Below are 27,532 nucleotides of genomic sequence, written 5' to 3'. Positions count from 1 at the left end.
AGTAGCCTGTTTCTCTAAACTGCTCCTCCAGTTCCCATATCAATGATTTTTTACGTTTAAGTAGCCTGTTTCTCCAAACTGCTCCACCAGTTTCCATATCACTGATTTTTTACGTTTAAGTAGCCTGCTTCTCTAAACTGCTGCACCAGTTCCTATATCACTGATTTTTAACGTTTAAGTGGCCTGTTTCTCTAAACTGCTCCACCAGTTCCCATATCACTGATTTTTAACGTTTAAGTGGTCGGTTTCTCTAAACTGCTCCACCAGTTTCCATATCACTGATTTTTTACGTTTAAGTAGCCTGCTTCTCTAAACTGCTGCACCAGTTCCCATATCACTGATTTTTAACGTTTAAGTGGCCTGTTTCTCTAAACTGCTCCACCAGTTCCCATATCACTGATTTTTAACGTTTAAGTGGTCGGTTTCTCTAAACTGCTCCACCAGTTTCCATATCACTGATTTTTAACGTTTAAGTGGCCTGTTTCTCTAAACTGCTGCACCAGTTTCCATATCACTGATGTTTAACGTTTAAGTAGCCTGTTTCTCTTAACTGCTGCACCAGGTTCCATATCACTGATTCTAAACGGTTAAGTGGCCTGCTTCTCTAAACTGCTCCAACAGTTCCCATATCACTGATTTTTAACGTTTAAGTGGCCTGTTTCTCTTAACTGCTGCACCAGTTCCCATATCACTGATTTTTAACGTTTAAGTTGCCTGTTTCTCTTTACTGCTGCACCAGTTCCCATATCACTGATTTTTAACGTTTAAGTGTCCTGTTTTTCTAAACTGCTGCACCAGTTCCCATATCACAGATTTTTAACGTTTAAGTGTCCTGTTTCTCCGAACTGCTCCACCAGTTTCCATATCACTGATTGTTCAACGTTTAAGCGGCCTGTTTCTCCGAACTGCTCCACCAGTTCCCATATCACTGATTTTTAACGTTTAAGTGGACTGTTTCTCCAAACTGCTCCACCAGTTTCCATATCACTGATTTTTAACGTTTAAGTGGCCTGTTTTTCGAAACTGCTCCATCCGTTTCCATATCACTGATTTTTAACGTTTAAGCGGCCTGTTTCTCTAAACTGCTCCACCAGTTTCCATATCACTGATTTTTAACGTTTTTGCGGCCTCTTTCTCCGAACTGCTCCACCAGTTTCCATATCACTGATTTTTTAACGTTTAAGCGGCCTGTTTCTCCGAACTGCTCCACCAGTTCCCACATCACTGATTTTTAACGTTCACGTGGCCTGTTTCTCTGAACTGCTGCACCAGTTTGCATATCACTGATTTTTAACGTTTAAGTGGCCTGTTTTTCGAAACTGCTCCATCCGTTTCCATATCACTGATTTTTAACGTTTAAGCGGCCTGTTTCTCTGACCTGCTGCACCAGTTTCCATATCACTGATTTTTAACGTTTAAGTGGCCTGTTTCTCTAAACTGCTCCACCAGTTTCCATATCACTGATTTTTAACGTTTTTGCGGCCTCTTTCTCCGAACTGCTCCACAAGTTTCCATATCACTGATGTTTAACGTTTAAGCGGCCTGCTTCTCCAAACTGCTCTACTAGTTCCCATATCACTGATTTTTAACGTTCACGTGGCCTGTTCCTCCGAACTGCTGCACCAGTTTCCATATCACTGATTTTTAACGTTTAAGTGGCCGGTTTCTCTTAACTGCTGCACCAGTTCCCACATCACTGATTTTTAATGTTTAAGTGGCCTGTTTTTCTAAACTGCTGCACCAGTTCCCATATCACTGATTTTTAACGTTTAAGTGGCCTGCTTCTCTAAACTGCTCCACCAGTTCCCATATCACTGATTTTTAACGTTTAAGTGGCCTGTTTCTCTAAACTGCTCCACCAGTTTCCATATCACTGATTTTTAACGTTTTTGCGGCCTCTTTCTCCGAACTGCTCCACCAGTTTCCATATCACTGATGTTTAACGTTTAAGCGGCCTGCTTCTCCAAACTGCTCTACTAGTTCCCATATCACTGATTTTTAACGTTCACGTGGCCTGTTCCTCCAAACTGCTGCACCAGTTTCCATATCACTGATTTTTAACGTTTAAGTGGCCGGTTTCTCTTAACTGCTGCACCAGTTCCCACATCACTGATTTTTAATGTTTAAGTGGCCTGTTTTTCTAAACTGCTGCACCAGTTCCCATATCACTGATTTTTAATGTTTAAGTGGCCTGTTTTTCTCAACTGCTGCACCAGTTCCCATATCACTGATTTTTAACGTTTAAGTGGCCTGCTTCTCTAAACTGCTCCACCAGTTCCCATATCACTGATTTTTAACGTTTAAGTGGCCTGCTTCTCCGAACTGCTGCACCAGTTCCCATATCACTGAATTTTAACGTTTAAGTGGCCTGTTTCTCTAAACTGCTCCACCAGTTTCCATATCACTGATTCTAAACGTTTAAGTGGCCTGTTTCTCCGAACTGCTCCACCAGTTCCCACATCACTGATTTTTAACGTTTAAGTGGCCTGTTTCTCCAAACTGCTCCACCAGTTTCCATATCACTGATGTTTAACGTTTAAGTGGCCTGCTTCTCCAAACTGCTTCACCAGTTCCCATATCACTGATTTTTAACGTTCACGTGGCCTGTTTCTCCGAACTGCTGCACCAGTTTCCATATCACTGATTTTTACCGTTTAAGCGGCCTGTTTCTCCGAACTGCTGCACCAGTTTCCATATCACTGATTTTTAACGTTTAAGCGGCCTGTTTCTCCGAACTGCTGCACCAGTTCCCATATCACCGATTTTTAACGTTTAAGTGGCCTGTTTTTCTCAACTGCTGCACCAGTTCCCATTGAGCATTCATGATGTAATGTTGGACGAGAAACGCACTCTTCCGGAGTGAGCACCATGGTGTGACCGAGTGAAAACCGTTAAACGTCACTGCCGGGTCACGTGATAAATCACGTGATAGCTGATATCTCTCAGGATCAGGTTACATCTTTTTGTAAAATAAGCTACATTTACACAAAATATTAGATTCCTAACAGATATCATTTTTTTTTATTTCTCAAATATTTAGGGTTCTTGAATTTAAAAAAAAAGGGGAGGGGAGGGGGGGGAAAGGGGGAAGGGGGAGGGAGGGGGAAGGGCTGGAGAGGGGGGACAAAGGGGGGAGGGGAGAGGGGGGTATGGGAGGGGAGAGGGGGGGTATGGGAGGGGAGGGGAGAGGGGGGTAGGGGAGAGATGGGGGAAGGGGAGGGGGGAAGGGGGAAGGGGAGGGGAGGAGGGAGGCAGGAGAGGAGGGGGGTTCATATATATGCTGGTGGGTGAATGGGATGAATGTGGCGTTCATCACGTTTCTGAGTTAAGTGTGATGCCGATCAGGAAGAAGAAGAAGCTGTACTACCAACTTCGTACACTTCCGGAATTGTTTGATTTATTTGTATTCAAATGTCTGGTGATTGTTTTGTATTTATTTATGCGAATGTGTACTTGTATATAAATGTCATTAATTTTAAAAAGCTTAGGCACTATCGAGCGATTTGTTTTATATTTTTATTTTTATTTTTTTATCAAAAAAACGATCTTTTTGTTTTTGTTTTTTGTGTGTGGTCTTTTGGCCTAAAACACTCCCAGGCACTCACTGATGAACCTCTCATAGTCTTCCGCAATCGCCCCAGCATTGCCCCACCAGCTAGCACGGCAGAGATGCGAATGCCATACGGCCTTCCTGCGGCATCTTCCCGACTACGGGCCGACACTGTTGCAGCTGCATTCGAGTACAGAAGAACTGTCACGTCTCCCCTGCGGCTATGGGAGACTGACGACGACAGCAGTAGGACTAGTGGCGGCCGAGTTACGGCCATTGGCGACAGAGCTACGACTGCCTGGCGACTGCATTACGACATACCACGATTTTCTGGCCAGGTATAAATAGGGGTGGACATTTCAGCTCACTGCAGTATGTTCTATGGTCAAGGTCTACCAAGGGTCTCTCTACCAACATCTATCATGGATGATGAACATAGGATGAAGCTGGTCCTTCTGAATGACTTGGCAGCACTGGACCAAGATATTGCTGCGAATGACCTACTGCTGGCTCATGCTGAGGAGCAGCATCAAGAAAGAGGACAACAGAGGGAGAGAAGACATTGGGTGAGGCCGTGGCTCCTGCGACGACCAGCTCTAGGGCAGTATGAGCAGCTCATGGTAGAGCTCAGGGGCGAAGACGTGCAGGGTTACAAGAACTTCACCAGGATGGAGCCAGCCCTGTTTGACGAGCTGCTAGAGCGTCTCGGTCCTCAAATCGCCAAGCAGCTCACATTTTGGCGTGAACCAATAGAACCAGGTCTGAGACTGGCAATCACCCTGAGGTACCTTCCGTCAGGGGATAGATACATGTCCCTGCAGTACAACTTCCGAGTGGCCCACAACACCATCGCCCTCATTGTATGGGATGTCTGCCAGGCCATCGTCGATGAATACCTGGAGGAGGTCGTCAACACTCCCTCTACACCAGAAGAGTGGAAGACAGTAGCTGAGCAATTTGGACTGAGGTGGCAGATGCACCATGCCCTAGGAGCACTCGATGGCAAACACATCCGCATCAAAGCACCGAAGAAGTCTGGGTCCGTTTTTTTCAACTACAAGAAGTTCTACTCCATAATCCTGATGGGGCTGGTTGATGCCAACTACCAGTTCATCTGGGTGAACAGAGGAGCGAACGGATCGTCATCAGATGCCCAGATCTGGAATCAGTGCGATCTGAAGTTGGCTGTTGAAGATCACGCCATCGGCTTGCCAGAACCAGACCCTCTGCCTCATGATGCCCGAGACATGCCGTACTTCATCATCGGCGATGAGGCCTTTGCGCTGAAGACCTGGATGATGAAGCCATATGGCAGGAGGACCTTGGACCACCAGGAAAGGATCTTCAACTACCACTTGTCTAGAGCAAGGCGCATCGTGGAAAACGCTTTTGGGATCCTATCCAACCGGTTCCGCTGTCTACTCACAACCATGGCCCAGACACCAAAGACAATCGATAGTATCATCCTGGCCACCGTTTGTCTCCACAACCCTATGCGTCTGCATTATCCAGCTCAGCAGAACGAGGTGATGGACCATGAAGACAATGACCACAACGTCATCCCAGGCTCCTGGAGGGAAGGTACGCAGCTGGCCGACATGGAAGAACGGGGGGTTAGAGGGAACGTGCACACCCGTGTAGCTAAGGACCAGAGGAACTACCTCAAGACCTACTACAACTCCCCTGCCGGCTCCATTCCAAGGCAAGACAGGATGGTGTGAGGGTCTCCGTGGAGTGAGGTCCTGTGGTGCCGACAAGGATATGGCTTTATTGTTTGGACTTGGGACTTTTGGGAACTTTATTTTTGGGACTTTGGTCCTTTGGAAACTTTATTTATGGGACTTGGGACCAGTGGAAATAATTTGTTGGACTTTATTTCCATTCTCTCTCCCTGCAGAAAACTTTGATTATTACATTACAATGATACATCTTTATTAACTTTCTTATTGTACATCAAACATCTTTATGCTTCATGTCATACATCATTGAAATGAATAAAGTGAAATGTAAAATAGAGAAATAAAGATTTAAAAAATTTAAAAAAGCAAAATAGAAACACTGTAACGGTAGCTTTAGCCGTCTGATGAGTGCCTGTAGCGAGGACGAAACAGTGATTTTTGAAATTTATATTTAATACAAACAAATTAATTTGTTCATATTAAATACAAATTTGTTCATAGCACAAGTATCCAATTGTGGCGGACACGAAAGCCCACTGGCGTGGTGACATCATTCCGCGCACCAAGTGGGTGGCGGCCACGCCCAAGGGGTAGGCGTGGCCTCAGGATATACACCGGGCGCGCAGCCCGGAGCGCGCCAGTGCTACAGTGACCTCTTGTCAATAAAGACACTTTTGTTTTAACCGCGTTGTCCGCTTCCTCCTTGGTAGCAAGTCGCGCGCGTAGCACCTCGCTTCATTGGTGACCTTCGACATTCTGGTCAGCCGCCGCTGACCACCCGAACCCGCCACAGCCATGGCAACCAACGCTGTCTCCGTCAAGCTCCCCGAGTTCTGGGAGGCACAAGCTGAAGTTTGGTTCCTGCAGGCAGAAGCCCAGTTCCAACTTCGAGGCATCACGGCCGACGAGACCATGTACTGCCACGTGGTCGCCTCCCTCGGGCCCGGCGCGGCCGCCCGCGTCATGTCGGTCCTGAGGAATCCACCAGCCGACGGCAGGTACGAGGCGATCAGGCGCCTCCTCCTCGCCACGTTCGGCCTCACGGTGGACGCACGAGCCGACCGCCTCTTAGACCTCCCCGAGCTCGGTGACACGCGACCATCGGTCCGCATGGACCATATGTTGTCGCTGATGGGCGACGAAACCCCGACCGCTCTGTTCCGGGCGTTATTTCGTCGCCAGCTGCCGGCACGGGTCCGCCTCGCGTTGGCCGGTTCTACGACAACGGAACCCCGGGCCCTCGCTGCCGAGGCCGACAGGTTCTTCGCGGCTTTGGACATGCAGGCGAGTCTTGCCGCGGCCGTCGCGGCTCTCGGGGCTGCTGCTGATGCACCACACCTCGTGTCCGCCGCCACGTCCCGCCCACCACCACCGCCGCCGTGAAGAAATCCGCGGCCTCCGCCGCCGCAGCCACCCACCTGGTGTTTCTTCCACGCCAAGTTCGGCCACAAGGCTCAGCAGTGTCGCCCGCCGTGCTCATTCGGCAGGTCGGGAAACGGGCAAGCCGACGCTCGGTGGCGGCTTTGAGCATCGGCGGTTCCAACAGCCTACTGTATATAACGGACACCTTGCCCGGGCGCTGTTACCTGTGCGACACGGGAGCGCAGGTGAGTGTCGTTCCTGCTGGTACGTCCGACAAGTAAACCGCGGGCCGTGGCCCCGCACTGCTTGCGGCCAATGGTACGTCCATACGCACGTACGGAAAATGCTGTCTCTCTCTGCGGTTCGGAGTGCAGGTTTTCCGGTGGTCGTTCGTCACAGCCGACGTGCCCATGGCATTGCTCGGCGCGGACTTCTTATGTGCTCATGGACTATTGGTGGACGTAAAGCACCGAAGGCTTGCTCAGGCGGAGACATTCAGCTCGCTCGCTTGCACATTGCCCCGCTCGTTGAGCAGCTCACAGAGCGGCTCATCGAGCGGCTCGCCGAGCGGCTTGCTGAGCGGTTCCATTCCGGCCAGGTTCATCTGTACGCTTCCGGCAGCGGACGAATTCACCCGCCTCCTCGCTGGTTTCCCGGCCCTCACGTGGCCCACCTTCCCAGCGGGGGCCGTCAAGCACGGGGTGGAACACCACATCCCCCACCTCCGGGCCACCGGTCTACGCCCAGGCACGCCGCCTCGAGCCGACGAAGCTCGCCGTAGCTAAAGCGGAGTTCGCTACGCTGGAGCGGCTCGGCATCGTGCGGCGCTCCGAGAGTGCCTGGGCGTCGCCGCTCCACATCGTGCCCAAGCCCGGCGGGGGGTGGCGACCGTGCAGGGACTACCAGCGCCTCAACGACGCCACCACCCCTGACCACTACCCCGTCCCCCACATACAGGACTTCTCCGCCCGGTTGGCGGGCATGTCCTTCTTTTCAAAGGTGGACCTCATACGCGGCTACTATCAGGTCCCCGTCAGGCCGGAGGACATCCCGAAGACGGCGGTCATCACGCCATTCGGACTGTTCGAATTTCTTCGGATGCCCTTCGGTTTGAAAAATGCGGCTCAGGCGTTCCAGCGACTTATGGACAGCGTCTTGTGCGACTTGGATTTTATATACGTCTACCTGGACGACATCCTCGTCGCCAGCGCGTCCCGCGAAGAGCACCTTCACCATCTCCGCACGCTCTTCGAACGTCTGGGCCAGCATGGCCTCATCGTGAACCCCGCTAAGTGCCGGTTCGGCGTCGCCGACATCGACTTTTTGGGGCACCGTGTCACGAGGCACGGGGCCGTCCCCCTACCGGCCAAGGTGGAGGTGGTGAGGGGGTTTCCGCACCCCCGCACGATTAAGGGGCTCCAGGAGTTCCTGGGCATGGTGAACTTTTCCCATCGGTTCCTGCCCCGCATTGCTCAGCTCCTGCGGCCCCTCCACGAGGCCCTCCGAGGGAAGCCGGGCAAAGGTGACATTACCTGGACCGAGCAGATGGACGCGGCGTTTCACGGGCGCGAAGCTCGCCTTGGCTAATGCCACCATGCTCGCGCACCCGGCGCCCGATGCACCGATCGCCCTCACCACCGACGCCTCGGACTACGCGGTGGGCGCGGTGCACGAGCAATGGGTGCGTGGTGCTTGGCAACCGCTGGCGTTCTTCAGCCGGCAGCTTCGCCTGCCCGAATGCCGTTATAGTACCTTCGACCGCGAGTTGCTCGGGCTTCACCTGGCGGTCAGGCACTTCCGCCATCTGCTCGAGGGCTGTGCGTTCACGGCCTTCGTCGACCACAAGCCGCTGGTCTTCGCGATGGGCAAGGTCACCGAGCCGTGGTCGGCCCGGCAGCAGCGTCACCTCTCGGCCGTGTCCGAATACACGACGGACATCTGGCATGTCGCGGGAAAGGACAACCCGGTGGCGGATTGCCTTTCCCGGTCCGTCGCCCACGCGGTCCACCTTGGCATCGACTATGCCCGGATGGCGGCGGACCAGGCCGCCGCCCCCGGTGTCCAGGCCTTGCGGACCGCCGTCACGGGCCTCCGCGTCACCGGGGTGCCATTCAACGGCGTGGGCACGGCCCTCTTGTGTGACGTCTCCCTCGGGCGGCCTCGCCCCATCGTGCCCGCGGGCTGGCAGCGCCAGGTTTTTGACGCCATCCACGGCCTGTCCCACCCGGGCACGAAGGCCTCCCATAGGTTGGTCGCCGACAAGTTTGTCTGGCATGGCCGTCCGCGGCTGGACCAGGACGTGCCTCGCGTGCCAGCGCGCGAAGGTGCACCAGCATACCCAGGCCCCATTGGCCCCGTTTACGGTGCCGGCATGTAGGTTCGACCACGTGCACATGGACCTGGTGGGACCTCTGCCCCCCTCACGGGGTTTCACCCATGTCCTTACCATGGTGGACCACACCACCCGGAGGCCGGAGGCCGTGCCTTTGGTGGCGACGATGGCGGCGGATGTCGCGCAGGCGTTCATCGCCACCTGGGTCGCCCGGTTCGGCGCCCCCTCGTTCATCTCGTCCGACCGCGGCCCCCAGTTCACCTCGGAGCTCTGGGCCGCGGTCGTGCGGGGGCTCGGGGTCCAGCTGCACCCAACCACGGCCTACCACCCCCAGGCCAACGGCCTGTGCGAGCGGTTCAACCGCTCGTTGAAGGCCGCGCTCCGGGCCACCCTCCGCGACGGCGGCTGGGTCGACAGGCTCCCCTGGGTCCTGCTGGGCCTCCGGACGGTGCCCAAGGAGGACCTGCGCGCATCCGCGGCGGAGTTGGTCTTTGGACAACCGCTGCGGGTGCCGGGCGAGTTCCTCCCCGACCCCACGGCCCCTTGGTCCGCGGCGCAGGAGCGCTCCGCGCTGCAGGAGACCGCCCGGAGGTTCGCCCCGGTGCCGACGGCGCACCACGGGCACCCACCCATGCACGTCGCCCCGGAGCTTCACACCGTGGAGTATGTCTTCGTCCGGCACGACGCCCACCGGACACCACTGCGGCCCCCGTACGACGGGCCTTTCCGCGTGCTGGAGACCGGGGTGAAATACTTCACCTTGGACATCGGCGGTACTCCCGACCACGTCTCGGTGGATCGACTCAAGCCGGCCCACCTCGACGTGGACCACCCACCGCCGGTGGCTCGGCCCCCGCGTCGGGGCCGCCCCCCGGCACCGCCCAGCACCGCCGGCACGCCGCCCCCCAGTCCGGCACCCATCCCGGGTACAGCCGGGGGCATCCCAGCTGGCATCCCTGCACCCCGGACGCCGCCGGTCGCCAGAGGGCGCTTCGGCCGGGTCATCCGTTTGCCCCGCAAACTGGCCCTCCAGGTGCGCGGGAATTCTGGGGGGGCGCGTGTGGCGGACACGGAAGCCCACTGGCGTGGTGACATCATTCCGCGCACCGAGGGGTAGGCATGGCCTCAGGATATACACCGGGCGCGCAGCCCTGAGCGCGCCAGTGCTACAGTGACCTCTTGTCAATAAAGACACTTTTGTTTTAACTGCGTTGTCCGCTTCCTCCTTGGTAGCAAGTCGCACGCGTAGCACCGCGCTTCACAATAATGAATTACAATGTTCATAGCACAAGTCTCCAATAATGAATCACAATGTTCATAGCACAAGTATCCAATAATGAATCACAATGTTCATAGCACAAGTATCCAATAGCACAGCACAAGTATCCAATAGCACAAATATCCACAAGTAATCACGAATGTGTCAATAGTCCTGACTGCCAGAGTCATCGTCATCGTCAGCTGGTGGCAGGTTCGGTGCAGACATCGTCTCTTGATGTGTGAATCATGTGTGAATGATTGTGTGTGATCACACAATCATCATGTGTGAATCGTCTCCAATCGCCGGCGGTCTTATTGCAGTCTCGCGGACGTCGGAGTAAACCGCCATCCGGGCCCAATGCAGTCGCCGCGATCCGCCATCAGTCGTAATCTAGCCGCCAGACTGTCGCCACGCTGCCGCCGTGCATCCGCAATGCAGTCGTCGTCGATCTTCAACAGTCGCCATCCCACTCGGGGCGAGGTCAGTGCTTCGTCGCAATGTGGCCGCCTGCAGTCGCCATACTGCCACCTGACCATATTTGACCGCCTAAAATCGCCAGTAGTCGCCGAAAAATCTTGATCGCCGGCAGTCGCCAGTAGTCGCCAAAATATCCGCCTATGTATGACAGGGGCCTGAGCGACTGGGTTGCGGCCGCTTTACGGTCTTATTACAGATACCGACGACAGCATGGCGGATTCTTTTTGAGGACGACTGAGCGCGCCGTTTTTAAACATTTTTGCCTAAGTCACACATAGGCGGATTTGTCGGCGACTACTGGCGACTGGAAAAATCGCCACCACCCGCCGACAATCGTAATGAAACCGTAATGGACGGTCGCTTGTAGTCGTGGTTATCCTCCCCAGGTTGGCTGCAGTCGGCAAGAGCCGCAAAGGGGCCAAATATTTTTTTAAATGTTTAAAAACAGCGCGCTCAGTCGCACTCGAAAAAAATCCACCATGCTGTCGTGATGGAACCGCCATGCTGTCGTCGGTATCTGTAATAAGACCGTAAAGCGGCTGCAACCCAGTCGCTCATAGTCTTCCGCAATCGCCCCACCAGCTAGCACGGCAGAGATGCGAATGCCATACGGCCTTCCTGCGGCATCTTCCCGACTACGGGCCGACACTGTTGCGGCTGCATATCGACTACAGAAGAACTACCACGTCTCCCCTGCGGCTATGGGAGACTGACGACGACAGCAGTAGGACTAGTGGCGGCCGAGTTACGGCCATTGGCGACAGAGATACGACTGCCTGGCGACTGCATTACGACATACCACGATTCCATGGCAAGTCAGGATGGTGTGAGGGTCTCCGTGGAGTGAGGTCCTGTGGTGCCGACAAGGATATGGCTTTATTGTTTGGACTTGGGACTTTTGGGAACTTTATTTTTGGGACTTTGGTCCTTTGGAAACTTTATTTATGGGACTTGGGACCAGTGAAAATAATTTGTTCGACTTTATTTCCATTCTCTCTCCCTGCAGAAAAGTTTGATTATTACATTACAATGATACATCTTTATTAACTTTCTTATTGTACATCAAACATCTTTATGCTTCATGTCATACATCATTGAAATGAATAAAGTGAAATGTAAAATAGAGAAATAAAGATTTAAAAAGTTGTGTGAATCGTCTCCAATCGCCGGCGGTCTTATTGCAGTCTTGCGGACGTCGGGGTAAACCGCCACCCGGCCCCAATGCAGTCGCCGCGATCGGCCATCGGTCGTAATCTAGCCGCCAGACTGTCGCCACGCTGCCGCCGTGCATCCGCAATGCAGTCGTCGTCGATCTTCACAGTCGCCATCCCACTCGGGGCGTCGTCGCAATGCATTCGCAATGTGGCCGCCTGCAGTCGCCATACTGCCGCCTGACCATATTTGACCGCCCGAAATCGCCAGTAGTCGCCGAAAAATCTTGATCGCCGGCAGTCGCAAGTAGTCGCCAAAATATCCGCCTATGTGTGACTTAGGCATTAAAAACATATTTGGCCCCTTTGCGGCTCTTGCCGACTGCAGCCGACCTGGGGAGGATAACCACGACTACAGGCGACCGTCCATTACGGTTTCATTACGATTGTCGGCGGGTGGTGGCGATTTTTTCAGTCGCCAGTAGTCGCCGACAAATCCGCCTATGTGTGACAGGGGCTTATATATATTGAACGTTGAACTTGAACGAACATTTGAACATTGAACATTTGAACGTAGAAACGAACATTCCGTTGAACTTGGGGCCGACTCAGAAGAAGACCTTTGTTGGTCGAAAGCTTGTCGACAATTAAAGATCGAAGTCCTGAAGCTACGTCCGCGTCTGATTGAATCTCCCGATTATTTATTCAATGCAAATGAGACGCCCTGCTCGTACTGTGGAGTTTCTACTATTTCTCACAGTTATATATGTATGTATATATATATATATATATATGTATGTATATATATATTGTAACGAATGTGGAAACGTTACAATGTGAACGTTACAAAAGTATGGTAACATCCTCGTAATGTAAATAATGGTCGCAATCGGCCTCCTAGTTAATTCCATGAAACTTACACGCAGGTCACGATATATCTTTTAAATAGTGTATTTCCTTATTCCATGTAGGCTAAATATGTGTTTCCCACTAGATTGACTTTGCATTGTATCAAACAAAATAAGCGTAGGCCCTTCCAATTTCCCCAAAAACCTCCCTTCCAATTGCCTTCCGCATTTTGGGCGGTTTTCTTCAACCACCATTGGCCACGAGGTAGGGTTGGGGAAGAAAGGCGTGTCTCCACCTCGTCATAAGGGGGCAGGAGTGAGCCAGCCCTAACAGCCAATCAGCACCGCGGTGAGCGACCCGGTAGGCGTGCCCTCGGAGCCGGCGGCTTGATTTCGCCCGAGGTGATAAAAGCGACTGTAAGGGACTGCTTTACCAGAGGCCTTGGGAGATGACCTGGGAGGAGCAAAGAGGCGGCACCAAGAGGAGCGGTGAGATGCGAAACGCTCCAAGCCAAAGAGGAGAGGTACTCGGCAAGGAAACCAGCTTTGGAGAGACGCGCTGAAAGGAGGGAGACGGCTCCACCACAAGAAGAGGAGCAGGTGTGCCGAACCAGCGCGTGACGTCTACCGCAGCGGATACACGACGGAGGGTTTTCCCACCAAAACCGCGAGGAATTGCGAGCTGCTGCCTCCCGACTTTGCCTCCCTATCAAGCAATCCACCTCAAGCCCTACCTGCCTGCATTATCCCCTGTGTAAGTGTGAACGTCCTGTCCTGCTCGTTGTCTTGGGGCTAAGTAAAAATGAATAGTGTAAGTTAACGATTCGCTGTGTTACTTACTGCTTTTTCCATCCATTGCTTGTGTGTGTATAATAAATCTGTTCTTCCTCCGTATTCTTCTTCTTCTTCTTTTTCATTCTCTTTCGGTCGTTTTAGAGATTTCCCGATTGAATATCTGTGGGGCGATCTGGTCAACGTCGGGTGGAATCGGGTTCTAATCGGGGAGTAACTGTTCGGACGCGGTTAAATACACCACCGCTCGGTCAATATAACATCTAAAGCCGCGTCCGTAACATTTGGTGTCAGAAGTGGGATTCGGACCTGGGACTAAATTTGTTAGGCCCAAATTTTGGAACACCAATTGTACTATTAGAGTAACAATTGGTGTCGAGGAGGGAGATCGGACCCGAAATCGGACCCGAAGCGCGCTTAACGCGCTCAAAATTACAAGCTGCCGAAATTTATTTTGTTTTATAAAACCCGAATTTTGAGATCGCGCCATGGACAATCAAGGCGATCGGATGTCGGTGGGGGAAATAGACGGGTTAGGGGTAACCCAGGACTTAGGGAAAGAAAGGGAGGAGGAGAGCAATGAGGAGGCGGTTGAGGAGGTTTCAGACGCACAGAATGGCGCTCTTGCGCACGAGGTTGGGGCAGCTGCGGCCGCACCCTTGGTACTACCAACATTGGCCCAAATGCAAGCCTTCATGGCCCAATTCATGGTGGAAATGCAGAGAGAAAACGACATTATGGAACGAATAGAAAACAGAATGAGGGCTGATAATGAGCGAATAACGAAAGAATGGGGAAACCAAATTGAAGCAATAACGAACGAATTGGGAAACCAAATTGAAGCAACAACGAACGGAATGAGGGCCGATAGGGAGGAAAGGGAGCAGAGGGACAGAGACCGCAAGTTGGGCGAAAGGGTCCCAGGGGTGCACGAGGAAGTAACGCGGGTCGAAAAGCGCCGGTTGAACGAAGTTGAGAAAAGCACGGGTACAATGACGGGGGTAGAAATCGCGACACGGGGTTTGGAAAAGCCGGCGACCGCTGAGGTAGAGGAGGGTGTTTTATTAAAGCCAACGGTCGTCGAGGTGAATAAAGAAAAAGCAGTGCTGGGAATTAAAATTGAAGAGATGACGGAGGTAGCCCGGGAATTGCAGGGAGAAATGGATTATGTACAAAGTCCCTGCTCACATCACGATGCTGTGCTTAACCCGAATGGAAGTTTGCAGGTTCGCGTGGAGAAAAGGATCCCCCAGGTGAGTCGTGCTGTATATTGTGCGGGTAGATTTTGCAGGAGGATGTTTAGCGACAAAAGAATTTTCGCGCGCTTGGGATCGAGGAAGCATCCGGGCGTTGGTGAAGGGTCCCGTGTGAGTGGAAATGGCACGCGTGGGAGGAAAAAGTGTGCGTCGGCGAGTGGGTGTGTTATAAAGTGTGGGAGTGAAACCGAGTGCGAGCGAGAATGCACGTCGGGGTGTACGGAGAGTGACACGAATAGTGAGTTGGTGATGGCGCAGGTGCGAGAGGGCACATCGGAGCGCGAGTGTGAAACCGAGTGCGAGCGAGAATGCACGTCGGGGTGTACGGAGAGTGACACGAATAGTGAGTTGGTGATGGCGCAGGTGCGAGAGGGCACATCGGAGCGCGAGTGTGAAACCGAGTGCGAGCGAGAATGCACGTCGGGGTGTACGGAGAGTGACACGAATAGTGAGTTGGTGATGGCGCAGGTGCGAGAGGGCACATCGGAGCGCGAGTGTGAAACCGAGTGCGAGCGAGAATGCACGTCGGGGTGTACGGAGTGTGACACGAATAGTGAGTTGGTGATGGCGCAGGTGCGAGAGGGCACATCGGAGCGCGAGTGTGAAACCGAGTGCGAGCGAGAATGCACGTCGGGGTGTACGGAGTGTGACACGAATAGTGAGTTGGTGATGGCGCAGGTGCGAGAGGGCACATCGGAGCGCGAGTGTGAAACCGAGTGCGAGCGAGAATGCACGTCGGGGTGTACGAAGTGTGACACGGAGAGTAAGGTGGTGGTGGAACGTGTGCGAGGAAGCACACCTGAGTTGGTCATGGCGCGGGTGTGGGAGAGCCCATGTGAGCGCGTTAGTGGGTGGATGCAAGAGTGCACGCCCATGGTGAGTGTTACGGAGGACGTAACGGAGGAGAGGTGTGGACCAAAGTGTGCGCGAGAGGTGTGGTGTGTAACAGGGAGAGCGTTGGTGGAATGTACGGACGGCGTTGGAACGCCAGGTTTTGTGAGGGTGAAAGGGGTAGCGTATGCTTGTAAGCATGCAAGTAAAGCACCGATGGTAACCGGTTTAGTGGTTAGAGCGACGGATAGCCGATGCGAGCACTCGGTGCGAGGGGTGCTTGGTTGGGTGCGAGGCCCGGCGCGGGTCGATGCTGCGTCGCTTCTCTTCGAAGCGTCGTTGCCGATTCGGGCTTGGCCCCGCCCCGCACGGTCGAGTCCGGGCTTTGCCGGGCGAGGCGACCGGTCCGGTTCAAGGGCGAGTGGGAGGAGGCGGAACGGTGCCCCCTCGTGGGGACGGGGTTCCGACCGGGGGAGATTGAGCCATCGGGCCCGGGACCGCAAGGTGCTGCGCCGAGATGGTGCGTGGAGCCTCGGTCCAACCAAACCACCTCCCTTGAACCGAAAGCCGGACGGATTCAACCTGCAGACAACCAAACCACCCGAATTCATTGCTCGGCTTTACGAAGCCGAGTTTAATGATGTCATGACGCACCGAGGCTAGGATATAGCGGACTGTGATGATGGTGATAGTGATAGTGTTTTGATCCGAAATTTAGAAAAGTGAATAGAATTGGCAGTAAATGGAAAATTTTTGAATTGGTTGGAATTTGGACGAGCAAAATTGATAGTGGAGAGACCCCCGATGTGGTGGGATGGCAAATCCACCATCCCTCACAGAGTGTGGGGCAAATGCGCAATAGTTTATGGGGTGGCTATGACAACCGAGCCAGGGAGGTCTTGGATAATTGTAGGGATCTAGCGAAGATGACATTAGGTAACGTTAAGGTTAGTTAGTGACTGATACCTGTAGTGGGGACGCAGGTAGTTTAGTGTGGATGATAATGACGTGGGAGCGCAATAGTTTAAAGGGACGACTGGGAAGCGCAAGTTTCAGAGGGGAGTAGTTAGCTGAGATGATGCCGTGTGTGTGAGGATTGAACAGGTGAGAATGGAACAGGTGTGATTGCACAGGTGTGCAACTGAACAGGTGTGTGGAGCCGTGTATGAGGGAGTAGTGGTGATTGCGTGTTGTGTTGACCAAATGGTCCAGGAAGAAAGGAGGGTGCAGGTGGCACCAGGTGTGAGGGCACAGGTGTGCAACAACAGGTGTATGTGGCTGTGTGGAATAAATGGTAGTGTGGAATATCTGGAGTATTGGAATGGATGGTCGTGGAGTGAGAATGGTGGAAATTGTGGAGTGGAGTGGATGGTGCGAAGGTGTGAATGGGGGAAGAGTGGACCCCCATCACGGATACCCGGGGCGGGTAGTGTAAGTGTTAGGTAGAGAGTACAGGTAAATTGTGGTTGGATATTGGCATCTGTGGTGCGGGTGACAGAATGGTATTTGGATGGGTGCATTAGTGTCGTGGAAATGGCGGGGCGTGTAGCCTGTTAGTGTGTGTAGTTGGTTGGGCGCTCCACCACTGTAAGGATGTCGGCCAGGTGAGGCCGCAGGTGGGCTCTGGGAGCCGGTAGTAGTTGTTGTGGATGGGGCCCGAGGATCCGGAGGACGGACCCGGGTAGCCCAGTGCCAGAGGGCACCGAGTGGGGTGACAGAGCCAGGAGGGGCCTGCCCCAGTTAGATAGGTTAGGGTGAGGAGCTAGGTAAGCTCGGGTGGCAACTACAGTGGTGGAGGTGTGCAGGTGGGTAGACCTGTTGGGAGAGCTACACGTCGCAGCCCAGAAATTGTGCGAGAGCACCGGGAGATGAATCGGGGGAGTGAGACCCTAAATTGAGAGGCACCACAGTTTGGTCAATGGGAATTGGTTTTTAGAACCCATAGTGTAAGTTGGCCAATGGATTGGCAGGGAGAGACCCCGGGTAGTGTAAAGTGTGTTAAAGTCATTTAGAGGATAGTTAGGATGAAGGATCTCCTCGCACCATCTGCATCCACTCACCTGAGGTGACAGGTACTCCACACCATGCCATGTTTTGATTATTTTTTATGATGCAAATGTTTGGATTGTGAGACGCATCATGACGTGGGTGTGACATTGTGCGTAATTCCATCTCTCCCTCCTTATGAGGATTGATGATGAATTGGTAATGGCAAATTTTGAAGTAGAGGGATTGTGGTGACGAATTTGGTATAGGGGAAATATGGGGAAGACGTGACAGTAGTGACGAATTGGTAATGTGTAGATTTTGTACATATGGGGTAAGGGCAAGGGCAAGGGTAGGGTAGGTGACAGGCGGGTGACGTACGGTAGGGACGAGCTTTCTCACTTCGCCCTCCGTACGCATTTCGCCTTGCATTGCCTTATTGACGTGTACCCTTGTGACCTTACCCCTCGCTCAATTGTCTTTCTTTTGTCTCCCACATGACCTGTGCGCCATTGGGTGCCGAGGGGAGCGTGCGTGAGGTGGCCATTGTGCGCCCGAGATTCCCAGAACCAGCATGCATTGCGTTGATGTACCACTTTATGGACCGCTGTTCTGCGGCCAAGTACCACTTGATGGACCCCAGGTTCTGGGGCAGGGCACCTCTGTTGGAGACCGGCCATAGTGGCCAGGGAATCTTGCTTGCGGACCTCGGTAAGGTGGCACCTATGCCAAACAGGTGGACCACCCTTAGTTGGCCCCTGAGGCCCTAAATAAAAATGGACACAAGTTGTGCTTTTTATTATTTCCAACTAGGCCGCATGAAGCCAGAAGACGTCGGGAAGAACATCGGCCCAGCAGAGAAAGAGAAGACCACCACCAGTTGTTTTGTTGTGTTTATTATGAACCATGGTGACTGCGCACCGGGTGGTGCTTTTGGTGCTTTGTGGTGCTTTTGGTGCTTTTGGGTGCTTTGGTGGTATTGGTACTGGTGCATCGATGCAATGCGTGCTGTCTCCTCCCTCCCAACAGGAATTTCTTTCTCTTGTTCCCTAAAAAGAAAAAAAAAGAAAAAAAACACAGGTCCTGGGTTGCGTTGTAAATAAGAAATCACGTCATTGTAAATAATGCTCCCCACCGTAAATGTATAGTTTGAGAATAATTCCGTAATTCGGTTAGCTGTGGGCTTGAGTCTGTTAGACAGGGTGCAATGCAATAGGGGGACATACTTATTTGTGTTTTAAGATTGTCACACTCAGGGTCAGGTTAATTGTAGAGGGAATTACACATACGTGTCACACTAAGTTAAAGTTTAGTAGGCCCGAGACGGGCCTGAAGAAAGGAGGGTGCAGTGTAACGAATGTGGAAACGTTACAATGTGAACGTTACAAAAGTATGGTAACATCCTCGTAATGTAAATAATGGTCGCAATCGGCCTCTTAGTTAATTCCATGAAACTTACACGCAGGTCACGATATATCTTTTAAATAGTGTATTTCCTTATTCCATGTAGGCTAAATATGTGTTTCCCACTAGATTGACTTTGCATTGTATCAAACAAAATAAGCGTAGGCCCTTCCAATTTCCCCAAAAACCTCCCTTCCAATTGCCTTCCGCATTTTGGGCGGTTTTCTTCAACCACCATTGGCCACGAGGTAGGGTTGGGGAAGAAAGGCGTGTCTCCACCTCGTCATAAGGGGGCAGGAGTGAGCCAGCCCTAACAGCCAATCAGCACCGCGGTGAGCGACCCGGTAGGCGTGCCCTCGGAGCCGGCGGCTTGATTTCGCCCGAGGTGATAAAAGCGACTGTAAGGGACTGCTTTACCAGAGGCCTTGGGAGATGACCTGGGAGGAGCAAAGAGGCGGCACCAAGAGGAGCGGTGAGATGCGAAACGCTCCAAGCCAAAGAGGAGAGGTACTCGGCAAGGAAACCAGCTTTGGAGAGACGCGCTGAAAGGAGGGAGACGGCTCCACCACAAGAAGAGGAGCAGGTGTGCCGAACCAGCGCGTGACGTCTACCGCAGCGGATACACGACGGAGGGTTTTCCCGCCAAAACCGCGAGGAATTGCGAGCTGCTGCCTCCCGACTTTGCCTCCCTATCAAGCAATCCACCTCAAGCCCTACCTGCCTGCATTATCCCCTGTGTAAGTGTGAACGTCCTGTCCTGCTCGTTGTCTTGGGGCGAAGTAAAAATGAATAGTGTAAGTTAACGATTCGCTGTGTTACTGCTTCTTCCATCCATTGCTTGTGTGTGTATAATAAATCTGTTCTTCCTCCGTATTCTTCTTCTTCTTCTTTTTCATTCTCTTTCGGTCGTTTTAGAGATTTCCCGATTGAATATCTGTGGGGCGATCTGGTCAACGTCGGGTGGAATCGGGTTCTAATCGGGGAGTAACTGTTCGGACGCGGTTAAATACACCACCGCTCGGTCAATATAACATCTAAAGCCGCGTCCGTAACAATATATATATATATATATATGTATGTATATATATATATATATATATATATATATATGTATGTATATATATATATATATATATATATATGTATGTATATATATATATATATATATATATATATATATATATATATATATGTATGTATATATATATATATATATATATATATGTATGTATATATATATATATATATATATATATATATATGTGTATGTATATATATATATATATATATATATATGTATGTATATATATATATATATATATATATATATGTATATATATATATATATATATATATATATATATGTATATATATATATATATATATATATATATATATATATATATATATATATGTATATATATATATATGTATATATATAAATATATATTGTTACGGTACGCGGTTAAGGATGTTATATTTGCCGAGCGAAGGCTCCGCGACCAAACAGTTGTTCCCCGACTAAACCCGATTCACCCAAACGTTGGCCGTATCGCGCCACAGATATTCAATGGGGAAAAGACTAAGACGACGAATGCAAAGAGGAAGAAGAAGAAGACGTACAGAAGAGTAACGGGGTTTATTATTATTTACACACACATAAGCAAAAAGAGCAGTCACGGGTATTTACAGCGGACATGAAAAAGCAGGTAACACAGTGCAAATTACTAGCTTATACTGACTTAGTTTACCACCCAGGACAGCACGAACAGAACAAACTCACGTACGCAAATGGATGGAAGGGTAGGAATCGTTTGGAGGGATGAGCAGGTGGGATCACAGGGCACAGCGAGCAGGTCCACTCCGGGTGGGAGGCGAGGAGCCGGCAGCTCCTTGTATTCGGCTTTACAGCGCACGCCGGCAGCTCCTTGTATTCGGCTTTACAGCGCACGCCGGCAGCTCCTTGTATTCGGCTTTACAGCGCACGCCAGCAGGGTCACTCGCTGCCCCGTCAGGGCTTCACGTGGCTGGTTGAAACGGGGCTGGTTGAAGCGGCTCTTTGTCAAAGGCTTTTCGTATCTCTCACGCAACTCCGGTGCAACTCTGAACTCTCTCCCGGTGGACTGCCAACCCTCTTACGCACCTGGACTCATCTGCCGTATCCCTCGTGTAGCTTGTCCCCGCGATCGTCGCACCCTTCTCTCATACCTTCAGCGCGGGTCTGACACGCCCTCTTCGGTTTCGGTACCGCCCTCCCCCCCCCCCCCCCCCCCCCGTGCTCAGTTTCGTGACCTTGTATGGTAATCCCACGGGCTTGTCTCCTTATTTGGGCATCGCGCCGACCGCACGCCCCTCGTGGCGAGCCACGGACTTGTTTCCTTATTTGGGCATGGGGCTGAACAGCCCCGCCCTTCGTGGCGCGCCCTGGGCTTGCCTCTCCCTGGCGACCCCGCCCCTCCTGTTCAAACAGAGCACGGAGCACATATTCACTATCGCAGCGAAATGAGAGGGCGTGCACCCCACGCTTGTGAACTGCTTTACCCACAGATGGAGAGTTTGGCTGGGAAATGGAATTATTGAAGGGGAGCTATTCTTAATTGATTCGGTGCAATGGAGTATTATTTTAATGGAAGACAAGGCCTTACCCTAAAACACATAATAAGATATAAGCTACTGAACAAGGGTTTTATCGTGTCCTTCAATGTGGTGTTTCATGGAATTAACTACCGAGACGCCCTTTTTACCTTTACACAACTCTGGAGGCAGGAGGGGCCATATCCAACCAATGTTACACAACAATTTACCACTACAATACACACAATCAAAAAAATGCTATCCTCATATCCGCAACAATATATATATATATATATATATTGTTGCGGATATGGGATTTGGCCTCCATCCATATCCGCTTATAAATATTCCCCTATTTCCCCAATACTCCCCAGCTATCCCCAATCCCCCATTCCCTAGTCCCATTATCTGTAAACAACACTCTGTAGCCCCGACCTTCCCCTTTTTCCCCCATTAAATGTCGTGCCCAGGTTCACCGCATCTCACGTAGACAACTATAGGACATCTTGCTAGTTATTCTTAGTCTATGTCAGTTAAGGACTCGTTTCCATTAATTCTGACTCTTCGTTGCACCAGAATGTGATTGTATGGCACCGTTAGTAAGTTTAGGACCTCCCAATACCTCCCCGCATCTCTTCCTCATGGAACAACAACACCAACAACAGCGGCGGCGGAGCGGCGGCGGCGCGGGGAGTGTGCGTCCTCACTCCGGCTTGGTTAGCCGCCATTGAACATGTGCTCCGACGGGGTTACCACGCAGGGGCTCACTGTCAGCTCCTCGTCAAGGGCGGAGCCCGGTAACCCCCCGCACCCAATAAGAAGCGGCGGACCGATTCCATCTGGGGCGGAGCTAACGAGCCGAGGGCGTGTCACTCCCCGCTGGACATGCGCAGGAAGACGGAGGTGACGTCAGATGCGCCTCAGCTTGAAGAGAAACGGACGCCACCTCCAGCGCTGAGAAATACCTCCCCGCCTCTCTGGACCGGACCGGGTCGATTCTGCCCCTGAGCCAAGGTGCACCTTGAGCTATCGACTGCCTGCCCTCCCCTGCCATCAATCCCCGTGTGAGTCAGTCTTGTCCCGTTTGTCTGTGGTCTGTCGGGAATAAGATAAGACTGTGTCTAAGTGCTTATCTTTCTGTGCTGTACCTCTTGTCGTGTAATCTAACCGTTCTGCATAACCAATATTATATCCTCCTCCGGAGGTCTTGAGAACTGTACCCCTTGTGTCGTTGCCTTAATCCCAGCCGTTGTGTCCTTTTCCTTCATTGATTTAGCATAGCGCGATTCGGCCAACGTTCGAGTGTAATCGGGTAACTTGTGCGAACACGGCGGCCATTCCGCTCGGCCCATCATAACATCTAAGTCGTGTCCGTAACAATTGGTTGTCAGGAGTTGGATTCGGACCTGGGACTAAATTTGTTAGGCCCAAATTTTGGAACACCAATTGTACTATTAGAGTAACAATTGGTGTCGAGGAGTGAGATTGGACCCGAGCGCGTTTCACGCGCTCGAAATTATAACGGCGAAATTTGATTGTGTTTTACAAAAATAAAAACCCGAATTTTGAAAGTCGCGCTATGGCAGATCAAGACGGCTGGGTTCCGGTAGAGGAGAGTGAGGCAGGGTCGATCCAGGACCAAATTGAGGGACATGAGGAGAGCGAAGCAGTGAGGGTAGCAGGGTCGCAAAATGGCGTCCTTGCGCACGAGGTTGCGGGCGCGCAAAATGGCGCCTCGCACATGGCTACGGCGGCCGCACCCGCTGCACAAGTGGGAGGGATGGCCCAAATGCAGACCCTCATGGAGCAATTTATGGCGCAAATGCAGGCGTCCCTCAACCTGCAGAAGGACGATATGAGGGCTAATAGTGAGCAAATGAGGGCTGATAGTGAGCGATTGGAGGGCCAAATGGGGGTAATGAGGGACGAAGTGAGGGGTACCGGTGAGGGGTTAGAACAAAGGATGGGGGCCCAGATCAGAGGGTTAGGGAGTAGAATAGAGGGATTAGACAATAGATTAGGGGAAATACAGGAGGGGTTAATGGGGGTAGAAAACAGAATGGCCGCTCAAGAGAATCAAATGGAAGGGATGCAAAAGGGGTTAGAGGGGTTAGAAAACAGTATGGAAGGCAAATTGAGGGACATGAGGGACCAAGCGGAAAGGGAAGTTAACCAAATGGGGCAGCAGATAGAGGGGGTCAGAATGGGGGTAGAAACCAAACTGGATGCTCACAGGGAGGAAATGGAGCAGATGAGGGTGGCATCTGGGCAGGAGATGCAAGTGATGGGAGAAGAGATCAGAAGAGGTGTGAGTGAGGAGGTCGGAGGAGTGCGCGAGGAGGTGAGGCACTGTAAGGAGCGCATGGAGAAGGAGGTGAAAAAGGGGACTGTAAAGTTGCAAGGGGGCATAGAGGACCTGACGCAGGAGGTGGAACAGCTGACGGAGGGACAGACGGAGTTAGTGGAGCAGGTACAAAGGAACACTGCGGTACTAGGAGGGTTAAAAGCGACACAGAAAGAACTAAAAGACGACTTGATAGCGACGAAGAGGGAATGTCAGATGGTACGTGAGGGACTGACAACGAGGTTGGACGAGGTGACAGAGGTAATGGAGACGAAGGACCGGCAGGTGAGGACGCACATGGAAACGGCCAAGGTAGCCTTGGAGGACGAGCTTGAGGAGACGTACCGGGAAATAAAAGAGGTGAAGCAGAAATTAGAAGAAGTGGAAGAAGGGGTGAGCGAAATTAAGAAGCGACGGAGAGGGGATAAGAAAGAGATAAAAGAGGAGATAAAAGAATTGGTCCAAAGTCTGTGTTCGGATCGTGATGATGTGCTCATTAACCGGATGAGGGATTCGCAGGTGATGGAGGAGAAGCGAAGAGAAAGAGGACCCGGTGTAAGTGGTGACCAATATGGTCGTGCGTATGATGCGCCAGGGGATTTAAGAAGCTTGGGGGTCGAGATGGACCTGGGTGTTCGTGAGAGGCCGTTGGTGAAGTGTGCGACAGGTCTGGTGTGCGAAAAACGAGGTGTGCAAGAATGTCCGACCATGGGGTGTGTGAGGAAAAAGTGCATGCCAAGGAGTGAGGGTGTTGGCGAGAGTGAGTCGGTCGTAGCGCGTGTGCGAGGGAGCACATGGAAGCGCGTAGTGAGGAGTGTTACGGAGGGTGTAAAGGGAGAATGCACGCCTGTGGTGAGTTACAGAGGATGTAACGGGAGAGTGTGCGCGAGGAAGGTGTGTAACGGACAGGTGCATGAGGAAAGAGTGCACTGTCGGGAGTAAGGGTGAGTGCGTTGTCAAGAGTGGTGGTGAGAGTAGTGAGAGTGACAAGGAGCGTGAGTTGGTTGTGACAGGTGAGCGAGGATGTACACCTGGAATGGAAGGATGCACACCTGGAATGGTAGAGCGTGAGTGGGAATGCACGCTGGAATTGGGAGTGAGGCACGTGGTTGGGTGTGCGAGTGAGAGCACACCTGTGATTGTCACAGAGGAGGTGACCGAGGAGGGGGCGCGAAGAGGTGTGTTGGTGAGGTGTGCGAGCGACGAATGTGTGCCAAGGTGTTCGGTGGTCAGGTGTGTGACCAAGGCTGGGAGTGGAATGAGTGTACCGAGGTGTGTAAGAAAAGGTACGACGAGGAGCATGGAAACGGCTGCATGTATGAGCAAGAAAGGGGTAGCGTATGCTTGTAAGCATCCAGGTGAGGCATCGACGGTAACCGGGTTAGAGGTTAGAATGACTTATAGCCGAATCGGGCCCTCGGTGCGTGCCGGGCCTCGCTTTGAACGGCCGCGTCCGTGCTCCACTAGGCGGAGCTGGCAGCCCGATAGGAAGGATCGTCATGGCGACCACTTTTTGTTGAGGCATACCGGCAGGTCGAGATCGGGCCATGGGATGGCTCCATGCCGAGATGGTGCGTGGGGTCTCGGGCCGGGTAAGCCCCCGTCCCTGCCCCGAATGCGGGACGCATCCAGCCGCTGGCACAGAACAACCCGCATTCATGGCTTGGCTGTACGCAGCCGAGCTTTAGAAGTAAATTGGCGCACCGAGAGGCATTAGTAAGTAGACTGTAATGACGAGGATAGTGTTTTGGCCCCGAAATTAGAAAAACAAAATTTGATGATTGGCAAAGGATTGGCAGTAATGATTGGCAGATGATGGGCAGTGATTGGCAAATTTTTGATTTGTTGAAATTTGATGTGCAAAATTGGTAGTGAGCGATGGGCCCGGTGGGTAAGGGTGGCATCCCTGCCACCCTTCCCATGTGGGGGCAAAGGAGCTATAGTTTATGGGGTGTCTGGCAGTGAAAACTAGCCCGGGTGGGTTAGGATATTGATAGGGCCCTAGAAGATGACATTAGGTGACGATAAGGTTAGGTAGTGACTGATACCTGTAGTGGGGACGCAGGTAGTTTAGTGTGGATGATAATGACGAGGGAGCGCAATAGTTTAAAGGGACGACTGGGAAGCGCAAGTTTCAGAGGGGAGTAGTTAGATGAGATGATGCTGTGTGAGGATGGAACAGGTGTGATTGCACAGGTGTGCAACTGAACAGGTGTATGTGGCTGTGTGGAATAAATGGTAGTGTGGAATATCTGGAGTATTGGAATGGATGGTCGTGGAGTGAGTATGGTGGAAATTGTGGAGTGGAGTGGATGGTGCGAAGGTGTGAATGGGGGAAGAGTGGACCCCCATCACGGATACCCGGGGCGGGTAGTGTAAGTGTTAGGTAGAGGATATAGGTAAATTGTGGTTGGATATTGGCATTTGTGGTGCGGTTGCAGAATGGTATTGTGGATGGGTGCATTAGTGTTGTGGAAATGGCTGGGCGTGTAGCCTGTTAGTGTGTGTAGTTGGTTGGGCACTCCACCACTGTGAGGATGTCGGCCAGGTGAGGCCGCAGGTGGGCTCTGGGAGCCGTTAGTGTCAGTGGGGCCCGAGGATCCGGAGGACGGACCCGGGTAGCCCAGTGCCAGAGAGGGCACCGAGTGGGGAGAGCGCCAGAGGGCCTTCCCCAGGTAGTTAGGTTAGGGTAAGGAGCAGGTAAGCTCGGAGGCAACTGCAGTGGTGGAGGTGTGCAGGTGGGTAGACCTGCTGGGAGAGCTACACCTCGCAGCCCAGAAATTGTGCGAGGCACCGGGAGATGAATCGGGGGAGTGAGACCCCAAATTGAGAAGCACCACAGTTTGGTCAATGGGAATTGGTTTTTAGAACCCATAGGGTAAGTTGGCCAATGGATTGGCAGGGAAAGACCCCGGGTAATGTAAAGTTGTTAAAGTCATTTAGGAAATAGTTAGGATTGATGAACCTGTCGCACCATACGCAGCCACTTACCTGAGGTGATGATGATGACTCCACACCTGTGTTTTCTTTGTTCTGTGTGCAGGAAATGAGAATTGCTGTGTGGATTGGTGAGACGCATCACGACGTGGATGAGACATTGGGGTGATTCCATCTCTCCCTCCTTAGGAGGGACTGATGATGAATTGGTGATGGCAAATTTTGATGTTGAGTTGGAGATGGCAAATTTTGATGAGAGTTGGAAATAGCAAATTTGATTGGTTAGGAGGGAGAGAAGACGAATTTGGTTTATGGGAGGAACGGGGAAGACAGTAGGGACGTTTGTTGATGTGTAAAGTAGATGTTTATGGGTAGTGTTGTGTTTTGTGGATACAGTAAGGGTTAAGGGAGGGGCAATGTAGGTTACCTGGTGGGGGGGGGGGGGGGGGGCGTACGGTAGGAACGTACCTGTCTCACCTGGTTCCCATGTGCCCCCAGTGTGCATTACCTGGTATTGCGTGCACTTTTGCGCCCTTACCACCTTACTCACTTGTCCTCTTCTTTTGTCTCCCACCTCCGAGGATCTGGCTTTGGGGCAGAGAGAGAGGAGAGAGAGGTGCTGGCTCCGCAGTTGTGGGCCTGTACTTTCGCTGCTTGCTGCCTGGATCGATACACCACATGAAGGCAAGACCAGCGGCAGAACATCGGCCGGCTGCGACACCACCGGTGACTATCGAACACTTTATTG

This window comes from Myxine glutinosa, chromosome 6, assembly GCF_964187855.1.
Source record: "Myxine glutinosa chromosome 6, kmMyxGlut1.1, whole genome shotgun sequence".
NCBI lineage: Eukaryota > Metazoa > Chordata > Myxini > Myxiniformes > Myxinidae > Myxine > Myxine glutinosa.
The sequence above is the reverse complement of the archived record's forward strand: the minus strand, read 5'-3'. Positions refer to the sequence as shown.